Raw genomic sequence first — 18,005 nt, 5'->3', positions numbered from 1 at the left:
AATGCACACATCACATGCACACAGGCACACATGCACACTGGCACACACAGACACACACACTCACACATATATGTGATGAAACATTATTTATGATTAATTAAAGCTTGCCTGAGGATTCATACAGCAAAATCAACCTCAAGCTATAGAGATCAGGCAGTGGTACTATACACCTTTTATCCCAGGACTTGGGATTTAGAGGTAGACAGATCTCTGTTAGTTCAATGCCACCATGGCCTACACAAGAGTGAAGAGTAACAGAGTTCATGCCTTTGATCCCAGCACCTGGGGTCTCATGCCTTTAATATCACCATTAGAGAGTTATATAGGACAGGAGCAAGGTCTCAGAGCTGAGATTCATCCTCCAGGCACATTGAGGATTGGGTAGAAGTCTAGGATTGCAGTCTGAGGTTTGGTGGAGCCAGGATCACCTTTTACTCTGAGGTAAAGGTAAGAGCTAGGAGGCCATCTGCTTTGCTTTTCTGATCATCATCTTGAACTCCAATATCAGTCTCTGGGTCTATTATTGTGCTACATGTGCATGAAAGCAAGTGTGTGAATGAAGAAAAGAGGAGAGGGAGAAGAAAAGGGAGAGAGGTAAGGGAAGGAGGGGGTAGAAAAAGTAGGAAGCTCCCTTTTTTCTTGTATCAGTATTCAGAAAAATTAATATTTCTGTAGATTATTCCTGTGTAGTTTATTTCCCTGGGACACTACTTGTTTTCATTGCATCAGGATATATGGGTTAAGAGGTTAAAAGTTCATGTCCATTGGATTATTGTTCTCTCCTAGTACATAAAGTATGTGTCAGAAGTTAAAGTATTCAATGGCTTCGTATTATAGGATCATCAGAAAATTTGGAAACAGTGACCAGCAGTAAGTTACTTCCATGTGATAAAATATTTATTATGTGAGTTCACATACCTTCCATATTTAGAGAATACTTCCTTTTTTAATGTGGCACACTTTCTGTGGCAGCATTAAAACAGGCATTCATAGAAAAATGCAGGAGTCAATGAGAAATCTGTCTTTAGTTTGCATAACCCTTGTTGTCCTAAGTTAATTATATGAATAACTTGCAGGCCTTTACCTTATAGTTACAAAAATATAAGGTCCATTGTTTACATGGGTATCACAAATACAAAATTATTCATTATATTATTGAGAGTGGGAAATTTAATTCCTTGATTTTAGTAAGTAACATTTTCATAGTGTTTTAGGTGGAAGTTGATTGTGTGGCATTTAAGTATTCTGGAAAATCTAATATATTTTAGATGGTTAAATACAAATAGAACTCAGGCAGTAAAATAACTCTGGTAAAACTTTTCTGTGATTATAGCAAGTTCTGTTTAACATTTAATGCACTGCCTGGTTTACAGTACAGTGGTGCTTACTATCCATCGCACTTATACTCTTTGTGTATTCAATTGAGGTGCTAGAATGTGTTATGAAGATTAAAACCCAAATGTAATCTATTTTGGGAACTATTCATAACCAGGAGCTCACATCTGCATAAATTAGAGCTCCAAAACCATGTCATACATATTTTATAGATAAGCTATCTTTTCTCAATACAATTAAACCCACTAACTCAATGAATAAATTATATTTAGTTTTGTCATTTTGACCTATGGGTAAATATATATGTGTAGCTAAGTCATAATTTAGCTATGAATTTTTCTTGTTCATTTCCAACTTTATAATCTTTTCTCTTATTTGGCAAAGTAAAGATTATGTGATGTGTGCTCGATGGCTCTTTGACCAACTGTCTCATTTGAACACACTGACAAGGGAATATTTAAAATTCTAAAAGTGTCATTACTCATCGGGCCTAACAAGTTTCTATTTCCATTTACTCTAAGAAACAGTAACTTGATTTCCTGTTGTGGATTCACTAACCGTATGGCAGTTTGCAACAGTTTGGGGAGGATGAGTCTAACATTCTTGCCACAAAAGATGTCACATCACACAGGTCTGGCCAGTTAGAAATTCTAGAGGTTAATATAGTAGAATCTAAAGCCAACTCTTGATGCAAGCTGAGCCAATGAAAGTCACCTATTGGAAACCATACCTTTTGTTCTACTCATATTAATAGCCAAGTAAGTATGTAGTTGATAGGCAAAGTCTTTACAGAAGTCCGTTAAAAACAAAGGCAATAAAAAAGGAGGAGCCAATTTCCAATGCCATTCGTTACCTTCTACAGTCTAACAGTAAAACCCTATTGCTGAAGACATCAATTACTAATGTCGTCAAACAAGGGGAAAACTGACATGTTGCCCAGCTAGAAGCGTCACCTCTATTGAGTAGCATCCATGATGCCTTAAGGTACTTTTTTCTCCATCAGAGGAAACTAAGCGTCAACATCAATCCGATATAAAACCTGTAACCTACAATGGAGACCTGCTGGTAAGATATACTGGTGTATAAATAGCAGAAGTGTTTTGTGAGCATCCATTCACATTTTAATCAGATTTAAGACTGATCCTATAGCATGAAACTTATAACTGATGCTGCTAAAGTGACCAAGAACCTGAGACTAGATGACTAGATAGAATATGAGTCCCAGGGGATAAGGAAAATCTCTTGGTATTCTTCTGTAGGAATATATTAATAGAATAATCCCTAATGATATTTTGCTAGGCCCATAGATAAGCACCTCATTCAATCCTTATCAGAGAAGCCTCTTTCCAGCAAAAGCTAATTAAACAGATTACCACAACTGTAAAATTTGCAGAGAGTGAGAGATTTTGGATTACTCATCTCAAAAAGGGATGTCTTTATCAAAACTCTACCCCCAAGGCTCAGAGGTGGCACATGACTCCAAGAAACAGTGTAGCCAGATGCCAGATGCAATATACATATACATATTTACAGAGTTAATGAAAGCATATATAAGACCTGGAGGAATTCAAACTAAACAAAATTCTAGTATGTAGAAGGGGAAGTCAACACTAAGTCCCACTACCAATAAAAAATGCAATTGATACCTACTGGGAAAGAGAAAATAAGTTTTGTTCAGTAGAATGTTACTGGGTATAAAAACCACACTCCAGACACGCCCTATGTACAGGAGTAGTTGGACAACATAAAAGGATTCCACATTTTTGTGTTTTTTTTGTTTTAGTTTTGTATTTTATGGCATGTTTTATCATTTGCCTTGGTATTCAGTTTTAAGAGAGAGAAAGAAAAAAAACATGAATTTAAGATGATGGGAAGCAGGCAAGATCTGTGAAGAGTTGAGAGAGGAGAAAGAATATGATCAAAACACATCATATAAATTTTTTCTAAATAAAGAAACAGGCAGGGGCCAGAGATGGAGAAATGCTGATATCTCTGGCTTCCTTAGTCTGCTCTAGCTCTATTTCCCCAATTGTTACTCCTCTAACATGGAGAACCAGATTCCTCCTCTTCTTGTAGCTATGATTCTACCCTCTATGCTATCCGTTTAGCTATTCTCTCAATTGAGTCAGGTCTTTATTTAAAGTTCACAGTTAGACTCCTTGTTTTACTGTGAATGCACAGATGCCCCTTTCCGTTGGGCTGAATGGATTGCTTTTATGTAATGAACACGTGTGTATGAAATATAAGTGATATATGCATATGATATACCTATATGGGTTTGTGTGTATCCTAAAAATCATCAATATGCTTTTGCTGTTTATGTATCTGAATATTTTCTGCATATTGACTGATATATCAGTGAAACGTATTCCTTCCTTCACTTGGTGCACTTCAGTTCATTTTTGCAACAGACACAAAATTTCATTTCTGTTAATGAATGGATAATATTATATATATGTATGTATATAATAAATACATATTATATATGTATGTTGTATAATAAACTTTGTATTTCTTTTCATCTACAATGACTGTTTGGATCATGAACCTATTTTTGGTCTTTGATTCTCTTTTAGGAGGAATCTAAGTGAGGTTTTTCAATTTCTACTATTCTGTTGGATCTCTGGATACTCTATTTTATTGTTTAACCACTTTTATTAGAATATTAAAACTTGTTTTTCTCTCTTGAATTTAGGAGTTCAGAAATGTATATCATTTTTTAACCCTCACTGCTCTGATATTATTAATATTTATTGCTGTTATCTTTTTTCCATTGCAATTATCTTAAATAGTTCTGGTACTGGTTCATTTTCAAGTAATTATACAGATGAGATAAACTTGGATAACAGATACATTCATATATAAATATATTCAGTATTAAATGATAATTTGAAAACCAAACTAAAGTCATTTCAAAAGTCAGAGTGTTATCTGACTTCCTACCTCAACACCAGCCTTAAGGAATAATATGACATGTTTTATTTGTTAATGATATGAGGAGATAGCTGAAATTTGTGCGATGTAAAAATCAAAGTTTAAAAATTCCTTTTAAATTGTCAAAAATATATTTCAAAGGCCAAAAGGGGGAGCATGAAACAAATTCTTATGGGCTTTCAAATGTTTTAAAATAAATAAAAACCCAAAAACTGTATGAGAAACCTTTTAAAGGACATACTGTTTTTAAATAGCATAAATGTGACAACATAAAAATTGGTACATTGTATGGCAATGGTATGTTTATTTAATAGAAATCATTCTTTCTGAATTTCTTGGTTCTCTTTAAAAAATATAAATATGAGTAGGTTTTCAAATGTTTTGATAGGTTTGTGTTCTTCCACTTTTCTGTGCTTTCAATGTCATTGTACTCAAAGAATAAAGGGGTTCTATATTCATGCTGTATTTACGCTGTCTTAAAATATATTTTCTCTTTTAACTCTGTGTAAATTCACTGGAAAAATAAAAGCATAAAAACACTTAAATATTAATTTACCTAAACCTACTTCTGAAGAGTCACTGCAAATTAATGAATTATCAATTTCTTCCTAGTGTAACCATTCATTCAGTATAAGAATAAAAGCAACAGGCTCAACATTAATTGCAGTTCCAGAATATTTTAAATTGTCTGATTTTGACATCTATTTCTAAGCAATGGCTGAAAACCATTAACTTACCTATTTGACTTAACACATTTGTGTAAAGATCATGAAGATATGCAAAAAAGTAGTCTTGATCCTTATAAGAAATTCAGAATTAGGTCTGGATAGATAGTTTAGTAGTTAAGAAAAGTTGCTGCTCTTGTTGAAGACCCAAGCTCTATTCCCAGTATCCACATCTGATGGCAACCTCAGTTCCAGGGGATCAGACCCCTTCTTCTAACTTCTGTAGGCATTGTACATAGTGGTGCACAGTCATATATGCAGGAAAAATACCATATACATAAAAATGAATCTTACAAAATACACATATACTTTTAGCCTACACCAAATTAACACATTACATATAGTTTCAAAGGGTACACTACTCTGCAGACAAGCACATTAATAAAATAACAGTACTGATTACACCATAATCATAGTGAACACAACGAGATAATAAAGCCATAGGCTTCAATTTATTAAACACCACTGCCTGCATCCTTTAGGATTTTTTATTATTGCTGATCATATAATGGGAAGTCACCATTAAATTCATCTCATCAGGACTCAATGAATCCCATGGAAGAGGAGGCAGAAATAATATAAGAATCCAAAGAGATGGGTACACCAGGAGAAGAAGGCCCTTTAAATCAACATGTGCAAAGCACATACAATCTCACAGAGGATGAAACAGTACGTGCATGGCCGGCATGGGTCAGTGCCAGGTCCTCTGCCTATAATAGCATGGCTTTCAGTTTGCAATTTTATGTGATTTCTGAATGTGCAAATGGGTAATGCTTGTTTTCGTGCCTTCTCTTGGGCTCGTTTCCTTCTGTCAGTTGTCCTGTCCAATTTTGATGTGATAGTTTTTGCTTTACTTCCTTATATTTTATTTCTTTGTGTTTTAATATTGTGCCTTTAAAAATCTATTCTTGTCTAATGAGAGAGAAAAAGGGTGTGAATCTGGATGGGAGAGAACTGGGAGGCACTGGGGGAGTACAGTGAGGGGAAATCATAATTAGGATATATTATGTGACACAATTATTTTTAATGAAAGGAAAAAATAAAAGAGAGACTCTGGATATATCATGTGACACAATAATCTATTTTTATTAAAAGGAAAAATAAAACAGATATTACCTGCCACTTAAAAGAATTCATAATTATTACTGATCATAAGTATTAACCCCAAAGATAGTTAGAACAGAACCAAAGAAATATTGAAAAATACAGTTCCAAAGCAACAGGCTTCAGGTAATTGTACACATAGATAATATATAATATAGGATAGGTCTTCAGCTCTCCCTAAGGAACAAACCCTATCAAACTTCTGTGTTACTTTCCTGGTTTGGTTATTGACCAAAAATTAACAAAACAAATTTAGCCATTATATATATGCAGCTTCCTGGAGTTTAGTACATTTATGATTTTGCTCAGCTTCACTGCTGGCATTAATTTCTCTCGAGCCTAAAACATTTTGATCATCCACCAACAAAATCCAGCACCTCTGAAGCAATCGCTACTCCCCACTTTCCGCTGCCTTCAGACCTTAACAATAAGTAATGTAGTTCTTTTAATATAGGTCATTTTCTAATGGGAAATCTCTACACAATGAGTTGCATAACATATACTTTGTTCCTGACATCTTTCCCTTAGTATGCTTTTTTATGTAAATTAGAAACAAGCTTGCTTCGCATGTCCAGTTCCCTCTCCTTCTTCCCCACCTACCTCCCCACTCCTCGTCCAATTCCCACTCGACTCTCCATGGAGTGTGAGGCCCTTCATGGGTGATCACCAAAGTCTGTCATATCGTCCTGGGCAGGGCCTAGGTCCTCCCCCTTGTGTCCATGTGGAATGGGCTCCCAAAGTCCATTTGGATGCCAGGGATAAATACTAATGTAGTACTCGAGGCCCCAAATCTTGCCGAGGCCTCCTCACTGACACCCACATTCAGGGGGTCTGGATCAGTCCCATGCTGGCCTCTCAGGCATAAGTCTGGGGTCCATGAGCAACCCCTTGTTCAGGGCAGCTGTTTCTGTGGGTTTCACCTGCCCAGCCATGACCTCTTTGCTCATCAATCCACCCTCACTGCAACTGGATTCCAGGAGTTCACTTCAGTGTTTAGCTGTGGGTGTCTGCCTCGGCTTCCATCAGACACTGGATGGAGACTCTAGGATAGCATATAAGGTAGTCATCGATCTCTTTATCGGTGAAGGACATTTAAGGTAGCCTCTCCACTATGGCTTAGATTGCCAGTTGGTGTCATCCTTGTAGATCTCTGGAAATGTCATTCGTACCAGATCTCTCCTCAAACCTGTAATGACTCCCTCTATTATGGTATCTCTCATTCTGTTCTCCTCTATTCTTCCCCCGCCCCTTCCTGCTCCCCCATATCCTCCTCTCCTCTTCTATTCTCCCACTCACTTTACCCCAGATCCCTGTCCTTTTTCCCCAGTCCACTCAGGAGATCCTGTCCCATTCCCCTTCTCCGGACTACCATGCATATCTCTGTTAGGATCCTTCCTGATTTCCAGACTCTCTGGCTGGTTGTCAGAAGCAGGATATGAATTTCCACGTAGAATGACAAGAGCTTAAAAGGAATTTTAGAAAAAAAATAATGGAGAGAAGCTCAGCTTCTTGGTAGCAGCATTTTTCTCAGGCGGGCTCTGTTTTTCTAGAGACAAGCAGAGACTCACAGGGCTCACTTAAGGAAGTCTTCCCTGACTCAGCATTAGCAGAAAAAAAAAACAGCAAGGTTCTTTGAAGAGGCTCTACTAATGGTTGAAAGTTGTGTGTGTACAGCTGAAAGTGGCAGTGACCACATCTCCAAGCCGACAGCTTTTGCTGGATGTCAACATAGACTGAGGAGGTATTCTGGAGTCAAACTTGCACCCACCATCTTGGAAAACTACAGTTTAAACAGCCATGGTTTTTAGCAGATAAGAAATGCTGCCAGAAAAACATAAAGATTTACAGTAAAGTCAGATTCAGATGAAGAAAAACCTCTAAAGGTTTACAGTGTGTTTAAAAATATACGTAGGCCAGGCGTTGGTGGCACACACCTTTAATCCCAGCACTCGGGAGGCAGAGGCAGGCGGATCTCTGTGAGTTCGAGACCAGCCTGGACTACCAAGCGAGTTCCAGGACAGCCTCCAAAGCCACAGAGAAACCCTGTCTCGAAAAAAACAAAAAAACAAAATATACGTAGGATTGAGAGAGAAAAAGAAATGGCATTGTGGTAAATAAATAGAGAAGCGAGCTGTGGTGGCGCACGCCGCTAGGATTTGTTCCAGGGACAGAGACAGGCAGATTTCCAGAGAAACCCTGTCTCATAAAAATACATAAATAAATAAAAGTAAAAGAAATAGAGTAATAATAATATATAAATAAATAAGCCACGTAAAGATGGAAAATACAAAGGGAATCTGAATACCGTATGCTGTTGTGTTTTTCAGTTTTTTGATTGCTAAAGGAACAATTGCTAAAGTACACTTGACTATAAATGCTGCTAAATTAATTCAACTTATATCTCTTGAAAATGCTTTGACTTCAAAATTGAAGTATAAGGATATCTTACTTTGGAAAAGATATTTTATTTGTGTTTCCACAGAAAATGGAAAGCTGTGGATTCCTTCAAGGCTTCTGTGGTTTAATGAATCAAGATCCCCAGGAGCAATGGGCCAGGTGTTCCAACAATTAAGACAGCTAAGATGATGCAGCCTCACAGATCACGAAAATAAGGACTTATATAGGTTTCTGAGTTTTGTCATGATCCCCATGGTATGAACAGCAACCCCATCCAGCACGAAGCAGTTTGGAATGAGTGACGTCCAAATCCCCATATTGTTTATAAATGTTTGTTTTCATTTGAGTGGAATTGCTTATAATTGGTTAATGATCACAACCAATTTCTTTTTAATGGTAAAAGGGTAATTAAGGTATGGAAATGAATATTTGGTATGGGTATGGTTTTTCATTTATTTATATAAATTCAAGGTCAATTTTTTGATGTGTATATTTCCCCTCTTGATTAAGTATTGTGCTTATACTGTTCTTTTAAAATGTAATGCATAATTAAATAAGACTATAGATGGTTACTTATAATACTCAGAATTATTAGTTAGGTTGCTTAGGTTTTTTAGATATCCAGAGATATATTTGAGATAGATAAACAGTCTTCAAACCTTTCAAAGACCTTCAGAAAATGACATTTAAAATGATTTAGGGTTTTTCTTGACAATGAGAAATGTCTACTTCTGACACATCAATTACGTCTGAGAGGAAGATGGGCATCAAAGAAACTCGTTATGGAGTTTGCTTTCAACATGGCAATATTATCCATTTGGGCAAGAAGCTGTTCTTTCCTAGACTGCTTCACTGTTGCTGTATAAAGTAGACATGCAGGACCCACAGGAAATTGACTGCTGAACTCAAACAGTTCTCCAGAGTTCCTGCTTCATGGAAGAGTCTGCCAGACTTTCTGCAGGACACAGAAAATGACTGACGGACTGACAATGCAGATGGACAGCTTGAAATTTCCTGCTTTGCTGAGAAGTCTTCCAGACACACTGTGACCTATGAGCTGAAGATGAATGCCCCAACATTACAGAGAAATTTCGGGTGACTGTCCAGGTAGTGAGATGTAACTGTCAATCCTAGTGTTTATATATTATCCTTCTGTGGTCTTTGATGGAGTTGAAGGCAGATAGTTATAATCATAGTTTTCCTTAGTCATGATAAATGATAAGTTACATATAAGACTTTAGACTCACAAAGGTAGGATAGATGATGCTTTCTTTAAATCTTACTAAATGTTAATGAATAAAATATTGTAACTATGTTCTTACTAGATAGCTGTTCTGTTATATATAATTTTACTATGTTAAAGTTAAGACCATTCTTTTTGTTTAGACAGAAAAGAGGAGATGATGGGAGATGTCATTCTGAAATCTGTCTCTAATTGGTTGTTGAATAAAGCACTGTTGGCCAATATGGAAACAAGATAGGTGGGACTAGGAGTTGAGGAGGAATCTGGGAAGGAGAAACACAGGGAGGCATGATGTAGCCGTCATAGGAGTAAGAAGTCCGGACCCTTTCTCCGGTAAGAAAAATACTTAGATTAACAATTATGAGTTAAATACTTAAGTCAGAGCTAGCCAGTAAGAAAAAAGCAAAAGGTCAACAGCTTCATAATTAATATAGCCTCCTGTGTGTTCATTTGGGACTGATGTGGCTCTGGAACCAGGCTGGTGGAAAGGCTTCTCTCTAAGTCTGGCAATGGGGATTGTAGGCTGGTACTCCCCTGCTTCATGTCTAAAAGCCATATATGAGTGAGTACATACCATGTTTGCCTTTTTGTGAATTGGTTACCTCATTCAGGATGGTTTATTCTAGAGCCATCCATTTGCCTGAAAATTTCAAGATTCCATTGTTTTTTCTGCTGAGTAGTACTCCATTGTGCAAATGCACCACATTTTCTCCATTCACTCTTCAGTTTAGGAGCATCTAGGTTGATTCCAGGTGCTGGCTATTACAAATAATGCTGCTATGAACATAGTGGGACAGATGTCCTTGTTGTATGAATGTGCATCTTTTGGGTATATGCCTAAGAGTCTTAGGGGGTCAAGGGCATGTTTGTGTTTTCTTGTAGGAAAAGAATAAAAGCTTCGACATGGAGCAGAGAAAAACTGGACCTGAGACCATGGGAGCCTACCTAAGCCAGTTTGAGTGAGATCTCCTAAATCAGTGTTCCTGACCCTTGCTGTCATCGAATCTAGAGCCCAAGAAAGAAAGAAAACAGTTGGTTCGAGATTTCCAGTTTCTCAACAGACCTGCTGCATCAACCTTCCGGACCCATGAGTTTTCATCGTGAAGCCAATAGAGAAAAAAGGACCCATTTAAAACATTTGGACATTCGTATGGACTGTGATGAGGGGCAAAAGCCTCTTTTCAGTAATTGAACAGGACATGGTCACTTAAAATATCAGACTTGGTGGTTCCTGTTTCTGGAATCGTGCCTAGGCCAGTGTATTTTTCTAGAGAGATGCAACTTGTCCTAATGCGACAAAAAGGAGACTTTGACTTAAGTCGCATAATCGGCTGACGTTAAATCAACAAACTACATCACCACAGGAACAAATTGGTGCTCTGTGGATAGTGCAACAAGCCTATTGTTCATATTTTTCATAATGCTACATGTGTAACATCAATGATTGTACCTAATGTATCTGTGCAAGTGCACTTTCTAAATGCTTTCCTGAGCAGATCTTGAAACAATTGTAAACTTTATCAAATTGTAAATGTAAATCACATGCGGGTTACCCTTGTAACAGAATGTAAATCACGTGTGGGTTACCCTTGTAACAGACGAAGGCAGGTAGAATGTTATGGCCCAGATCTGGTGATGGGTACGGTGATGGAGAGGCGCTATGTCAATGGGGGTCCAGGAAATGGTGGCAGTGGCGGTAGGCATTCTGGCTTTATGCCGAGCTCAAACGTGCCTTGTTCCAGAGGCAAGAGATCCGTAACCAAGTATTGCTTAGCCTAGCCCATGGCAATCCCGATAGCCATGAAGGTTGGTTACAGATGATTTAAAGTTGGGGTGCTCTGATGACGGGCCACCTGTGGGGAAGACCCCTCCCGCCTAAGACAGGGGTTCAAGGTCCCCCAAGGACGGGAAAGGGAGGGTGACCCTACTTGACCTAAGCCAGGAGTGCCTCATTTAAAAATAAAAAGGGGTGAATTGTGGGAACACCAGACCTTGAGCAGAGACCCACTTCCCCTTCTGCCTGGGAGTAGGCAGCTGTAAGACAATGTTTACTAAAAACATGTTTACTAAAAACAATACAATGCCTGGGGGCATTAAGTTCCTGGAAAAGGCCTGCCCACAGAAACCACCCTGAGCTCGACCTTGTCCAGAGACTAACCGCCTCTTCTGCCACGCCCAGATCAGTTTCTGGGGTCAGAGCAGAACCAGCCAGGGGAGAGGAGAGAGCAGAAGCTTCTCTGGTGGGAGCCTTTCTTAGGAAGTTTTCTTGAACCTTTTTGGGGCCTGCTTAAAGTTTTCTTTACATCGTTGAACGAGTCTCTGTGTTGTCAATCCCCGACACCCTCCGCACGTTCTCAGACACAGGCCGCGCAGCAGACGTGACATAAGAGTGGAATTGCTTGATCTTGTGGTAGACTGATTTCCATTTAGTTCTTTGTATGTGTATGCATGTCTGTGTGCATGTGCCCGTGTGTGTATGTGTGTGAATGAAAGACAGTGAACAAATTAGAGACAGAGAGACAAAGAGAACTTTATTTCCTTTTGTGGGTGAATAATGTTTATTTCATTATGTATATATTTTGTGACCTGTACCCTTTTCATCTATAACAACTACTTGAACTATGTGATTAGTTTGATTTTAACTTCCCTTTGAATTAACCTACTTAAAGCTTATAAATTTCCTGGACCATTTTGAGAGCTAGCTATTGTGTTTCTACTCTGTAATTTTAAAATAGCTGCTCTAATCTTCATTTTATCTTTCCTTTTTCTGGATTTAGCAATAACTTTTTCATATTTTTCTGATTCTTTACTGTGTCACGTCATTATTTATCTGACATATTTTTAATTGAGAAATTCATTACAATTTCCCGTTAGGCTCTCTTTATGCAATATTATAAGGTCTGGTATGTGACATTTTATTATCATTCATATTTAAATATATCCTGATTTATTCCTTGACCCATTCATTGATTGATTATGTTGTATGATTTCTCCTTATTTGTGAATTGTTCTTTTTTTCCTTTTGGTTTGATTTACAATTCAATTATCTTGCTGGTAGAAGAAACCCAGAAATACAGAGATGTGTTCTTTCAAGTAACACAGGACTCATACTTAAGAAAACTTCATGTACTCAAAAATATATATATCCCTCAGTTAAAGATGGAACACATTTTGATGGGGGACAAACAGGTTCTAACATCCATCAAGAATTCTGTAAACTTATACAGCTCTTTTGAAACCAATATGGTGGCTTCTCAGAAAATTGGGAAATGACATACCTCAAGACTCAGCTATAGATACTCAATCATACCACAAGGACACTTGCTTAACTATGCTCATAGCATCTTTATTTATAATAACTAAAAACTGGAAATAACCTAAATGCCCCTCAACCAACGAATGAATTAAGAAAACTTGGTGTGCAGGCAGGGCGGTGGTGGCACACGCCTTTAATCCCAGCACTCGGGAGGCAGAGGCAGGTGGATCTCTGTGAGTTCGAGGCTGGGCTGGACCGACAGCCTCCAAAACAATACAGAGAAACCCTGTCTCGTAAAAACCAAAAAAAAAAAAAAAAAAAAAAAGAAAAGAAAAAAAGAAAGAAAGAAAACTTGGTGCATTCAACCAGTGGAGTACTGCAATGACAATGTGGATAGGCTAGAAAAAAATCATCCTGAGTGAGGTAACCCAGACCAAGAAAGACTAACATGGTGTGTACTCACTTATAAGTAGATATTAACTGGGAAACAAAGAATAACCATACTACTATACACAGACCCAGAGAATCTAGGTAACAAGGATGGATTGCGGGGGGCGGGGCACTTATGTCTCTCCCTGTGAAAGGAAAATTGAAGCGTTTTCCCGTGTGGACTGGGGACAGGTGGGAGATGGGAACATGATGGATCATGTGATGGGGTGGAAGGGAGAGTACTGAAAAAGAATACTGGAAAGTGGGGGCACATTTCAGGATCAAGTAGAAGCCTGGTGCAAGGGAAACTCCCAGGAATCTACAAGGATGACCCCAGCTTCAAGACACCTAGCGATAGCAGATACATAGTCTGTACTGAAAATCTCCTATGACCAGGCAAGAGTTCCAGTGGAAGGAATGGGACACCAACACACCCACATCACCTTCAACCTACAGTCTGTCCTGCCAATGGGATGTGCTGGGACTAGAGCTAGCCCAATTGCCATCAGAGAGGCTTCATTCAGCAACTGATGGAAACAGATTCAGAGGTCCACAGCCAAACATTAGGTTGATCTTGTTGAAAGAGGGAAGTAGGATTGTAGGAGCCAGAGTGGTCAAGGACATCACAAGAAAACCCATAGAATCAACTAACGTGAGCTCATAGAAGTTCATAGAGCCTTGATCAACAACCAGGGACCCTGCAATGGACTGACCTAGGCCTTCTGTATACATGTTACAGTTATGTAGCTTAGTCTTCTTGTGAGACTTCTAACAATGGAAGCAGTGACTGTCTCAGGCACTTTTTCTGGCTTTAGGGACCATATTCCTCATACTGGATCACCTTGCCAAACCTTAATACAAAGGGATGTGCTTATTCTCATTGCACCTTTTTTCGCCATGTTTTGTTGAGATCCGTGGGAGGCCCACCCTTTTCTGAAGAGAAACAGAAGAGGAGTGAGGAGTGGAATTGGCAGTTGCAATGGCAGAGGAGATGTGGGGAGTAGGGAGTAGGAGCAGAAGAGGAAGAGGAAACTGAGGTAAGGATATAAAATTAATTCATTAATTAATATTCATTGATATAGTAACATTTATAATATTATACATAAATGATAAATAAAATAAAGCAAACAAAAAGGAATTCTGCTTATCCACTGATCTTTTGTTAAGTTTTTTTATCCATTATTAAAGCTGTGTTAATAAAATGTTTATGAATAACACCCTGAGGCACATGGGGTTACAGGTATCTCCTTCAAATAAATAATGGTCATATTTCTTTTATATATATATACCTAGTACTGGGATTGTCAGATCACTTGGTAGCTCTGTTTTTAATTTTTCAGGAACTTTCACATTGTTTTCTGTAATGACTGTACTTACATTCATGCCACCAATATGGAAGGAGCTCCCTAGTCCATGATTGACTGATAGCCAGTTTAGTTTTTTATAGAATCATTACTCGCAATTGCAGTCACTATCAGACTAGGATCCCAATGGCTGTTCATGTCCAGAAGAAAATATTTCTTCTGGGTCCTCTTAACTTTCTTTCTGCCTTGTCTTCTGGGGTGTTTCCAGATCTACAGTGGCTGATATGAATGTCCTGTTTAGGGCTAAGCATTCAGGCCTCACGTACTTATTCTCAGCATATTGAGCAGCCATGGTTGCTACAGTCATTGGAGTTTATTGCAAAGATACCCTTCTCTGGGTGAGGCTAGAAGTAGAAGATCTCTGTGAGCACAAACATAAATATTTATGAAGAAGTTGGTGTCATATCACTTTAGCTAAGCAACTGATGTAAGTTTCCCCTTGGGCCTAAGACATTCTCAATCTAGTTTTGAAAAACTAGTTCTATATTAGTAGGCATGATTCCTAATCTGTGAAGGCCTCAAATCCTTCCACATCTTCTAATCTAAAAGTTTCTAGTAGTATTTTTCTCTTCAGTTGTTTTTACATTTTACAGCTCCAGAATTTCTGAAATACTTGATATGTTTGTGTATTAATTGCCCCAATTATTCCTTCCAGCTGTTCTTATATCATTTGTGTCTTTTAAGAAATCTTCATGCCAGTGATTAAAATGCTTTACATAATAAACATTATGTACATATTTACTTAAGAATATTATCTGTTAATTTTGTCTGGGCATGGGTGAAATTTTCTTTATTCTGTGAATTTCCAATTTTTGTTACAAACTGAACTTTTTCAATATATTTTAATTTGTTTTAGTAGATACATTAAAATGCATCTTATGTTAAGGAGACATCTGTACCCCATATGCCTCAGGGTGTCATTTACAATAGCTAAGAAATGGAAACAAATTGTAGAATTTATAGTTAATGAATGAATACGATAAATCAAAATGTAATTGTTGCTGGATATTTGTTCTTACTGACACTCTGCGGTTGGTATTAAAGTTTACCTTGAATCAGAGGATGAAATCAGCCACTGGCTGACCAAAATTAGCCATAAAAGTTTTGGAGGACCCATATAGCAGGGTACAGAGGGACTCAGAATTTCATGACACTTTTGGTTGTGAGCCTAGCCTTTAATGGCTGAGCCATCTCTCCAGCCCTTCATGACACTTTTGATTCATAGAAAATTAGGGTCAGTTGATCATTCCTCTGCTGCTCTTTGGATCTATCAGATTTTTACCCCAATATTAGACTCCTGAGTTTTCATTAATAATAGAATATAAGCAAACATACCATATAATAACTCTACCCATTAATTTTAATGTAAGTTATGTTTTTAATATATGCATCCATTGATGCTTAACTGTAATAAACATGCTTTGCAATATCCTTTCTTCAATTTTTGCATATGCAGCACTATTATCATTTCTACTGTAAAAGAGAATACCCAAATTCCTCAATCAAAGCTTAGTAAATTGGTATTCATTGATCAAGGCCTGCCTCACCTCATTATCTCCTGTCACTCTCACTGACTTCTCGTCACCACCATTCTATCCTCAACTTGTATCTTACAGAGTCTGTAAGATAAACTTTATTTTAGCTGTACACTACTAGGAAGATCACATGGTACTTTTGTTTTTTTGTAATATTTTTCATGTGGCATCACTATCTTCAGCTGCAGTCAAGTTGTTACAAATGACAGGATTCTATTAGTAACAGTGACTGAATACTATTCTATAGTATACATGAACCATGTTTTTTTAATTCATTCATTAACTATAAACCCTTCAATAGTTTCCATTTCTTAGCTATTGTGAATAGTGCCCTGAGGCACATGTGGGTTTAGATGGTTTCTTAACATTAAAATGATCATGTTTCTTTTAGATGTATACCTAGTACTGGGATTGTCAGATCATTTGGTACTTCTGTTTGTACTTTTTCAGGAACTTCCACATTGTTTTCCATAATGACTATACTTACATTCAGACAAACTTCTTTGCCTGTGAGCTCTTGCCTTCTTGTGATAGACAGTCTTCCAAGTTGATATTTCAAATGATTTTGATTTGCTTTGCTTTTATTTGGTTATTAGTAACATGGAGAAAAATTTCATGTGCCTAATTACACTGGAATGCTGTCTTCATAACAACTTCAAGGCTTATTGCTTCTTTATTTTCTGGTTGCTTATTGTGGCTTGCATTAATTTGTTAAATGACTTTTCAAAATATGTTCATAGCATCAGTGTTCTTCACCACACATTGCTTTCAGTATCCTGTTTCTTTAGCTCATTGGGTGAGTGTTTTGACATAGATTTCCTTTATCATGTAACTTCAAAACGGAGAAAGGGTAAAATAGAAAGAAAAAGAAATCAAAGCAAGAAAAACACCCTTTTCTAGTTTTGTAGTTTTGGAGCCTACTTATGATATGTACAGTTCTTGCTAATCCTTCAGCCTCAGCTATTCTGAACACAAGGGATGAATCCACCCAAGGCAAAAACTTCAAGTTTCTGTATGTAATTTTTAAATGACATGGAGATAGATCCTTAATATGTAAACCAAAGTGGACTCTAACTCATGGTCCTTCTGCCTACACCTCTGAAGTGCTGTAAGTTCTTAACACCAACCAATTATTCATATTATTAGTCAAATGTGTCTTGTGGAAACATCATTTACAATATTAAACAAGGCCAGCACATCCTAGCATTCTCCTTTTATTATCAGCTCCAAACTGCTATATTTTTACTCTGGCCAACACTCACTGCTTAGAGGGTAGATTCTCTTGTTAAGGCATATGTGTAGCTTTCCTAATGCCTTGATACGTGGCAGATGTTTTAAGTGGCACCGTTTCATAAACACATCTTCCAATTCTAGCCCCTAGAAGTAACTTCTTCTGTTTTTTTCTTGCCTCATGTTTTCCACTGAAGATTCTGGGGGTTGTTTGTTTCCTTTACAGTGTTTGAAAAGAATGTTCCCCATGTCATAGTTTCTGTAACAAGAGAATTCCAGCTTAGATGAAACAAAGCATCTAACCAGATTTTTTACTGAACCCTTAAACAGGTGAAACAAGAGGAACACAGCTCTTTGCTTAGAAGTTTTGCTCAGTCCACAACCTGGGCCAGTTTTCCACACTAAGAGTATATGCAACTGTTCCAATTACCACTTTTACAAGGAGCTATGTGA

The sequence above is a fragment of the Mesocricetus auratus genome, unplaced genomic scaffold (genome assembly GCF_017639785.1).
Source record: "Mesocricetus auratus isolate SY011 unplaced genomic scaffold, BCM_Maur_2.0 Super-Scaffold_100007, whole genome shotgun sequence".
NCBI lineage: Eukaryota > Metazoa > Chordata > Mammalia > Rodentia > Cricetidae > Mesocricetus > Mesocricetus auratus.
This window is presented reverse-complemented; position numbering follows the sequence as displayed.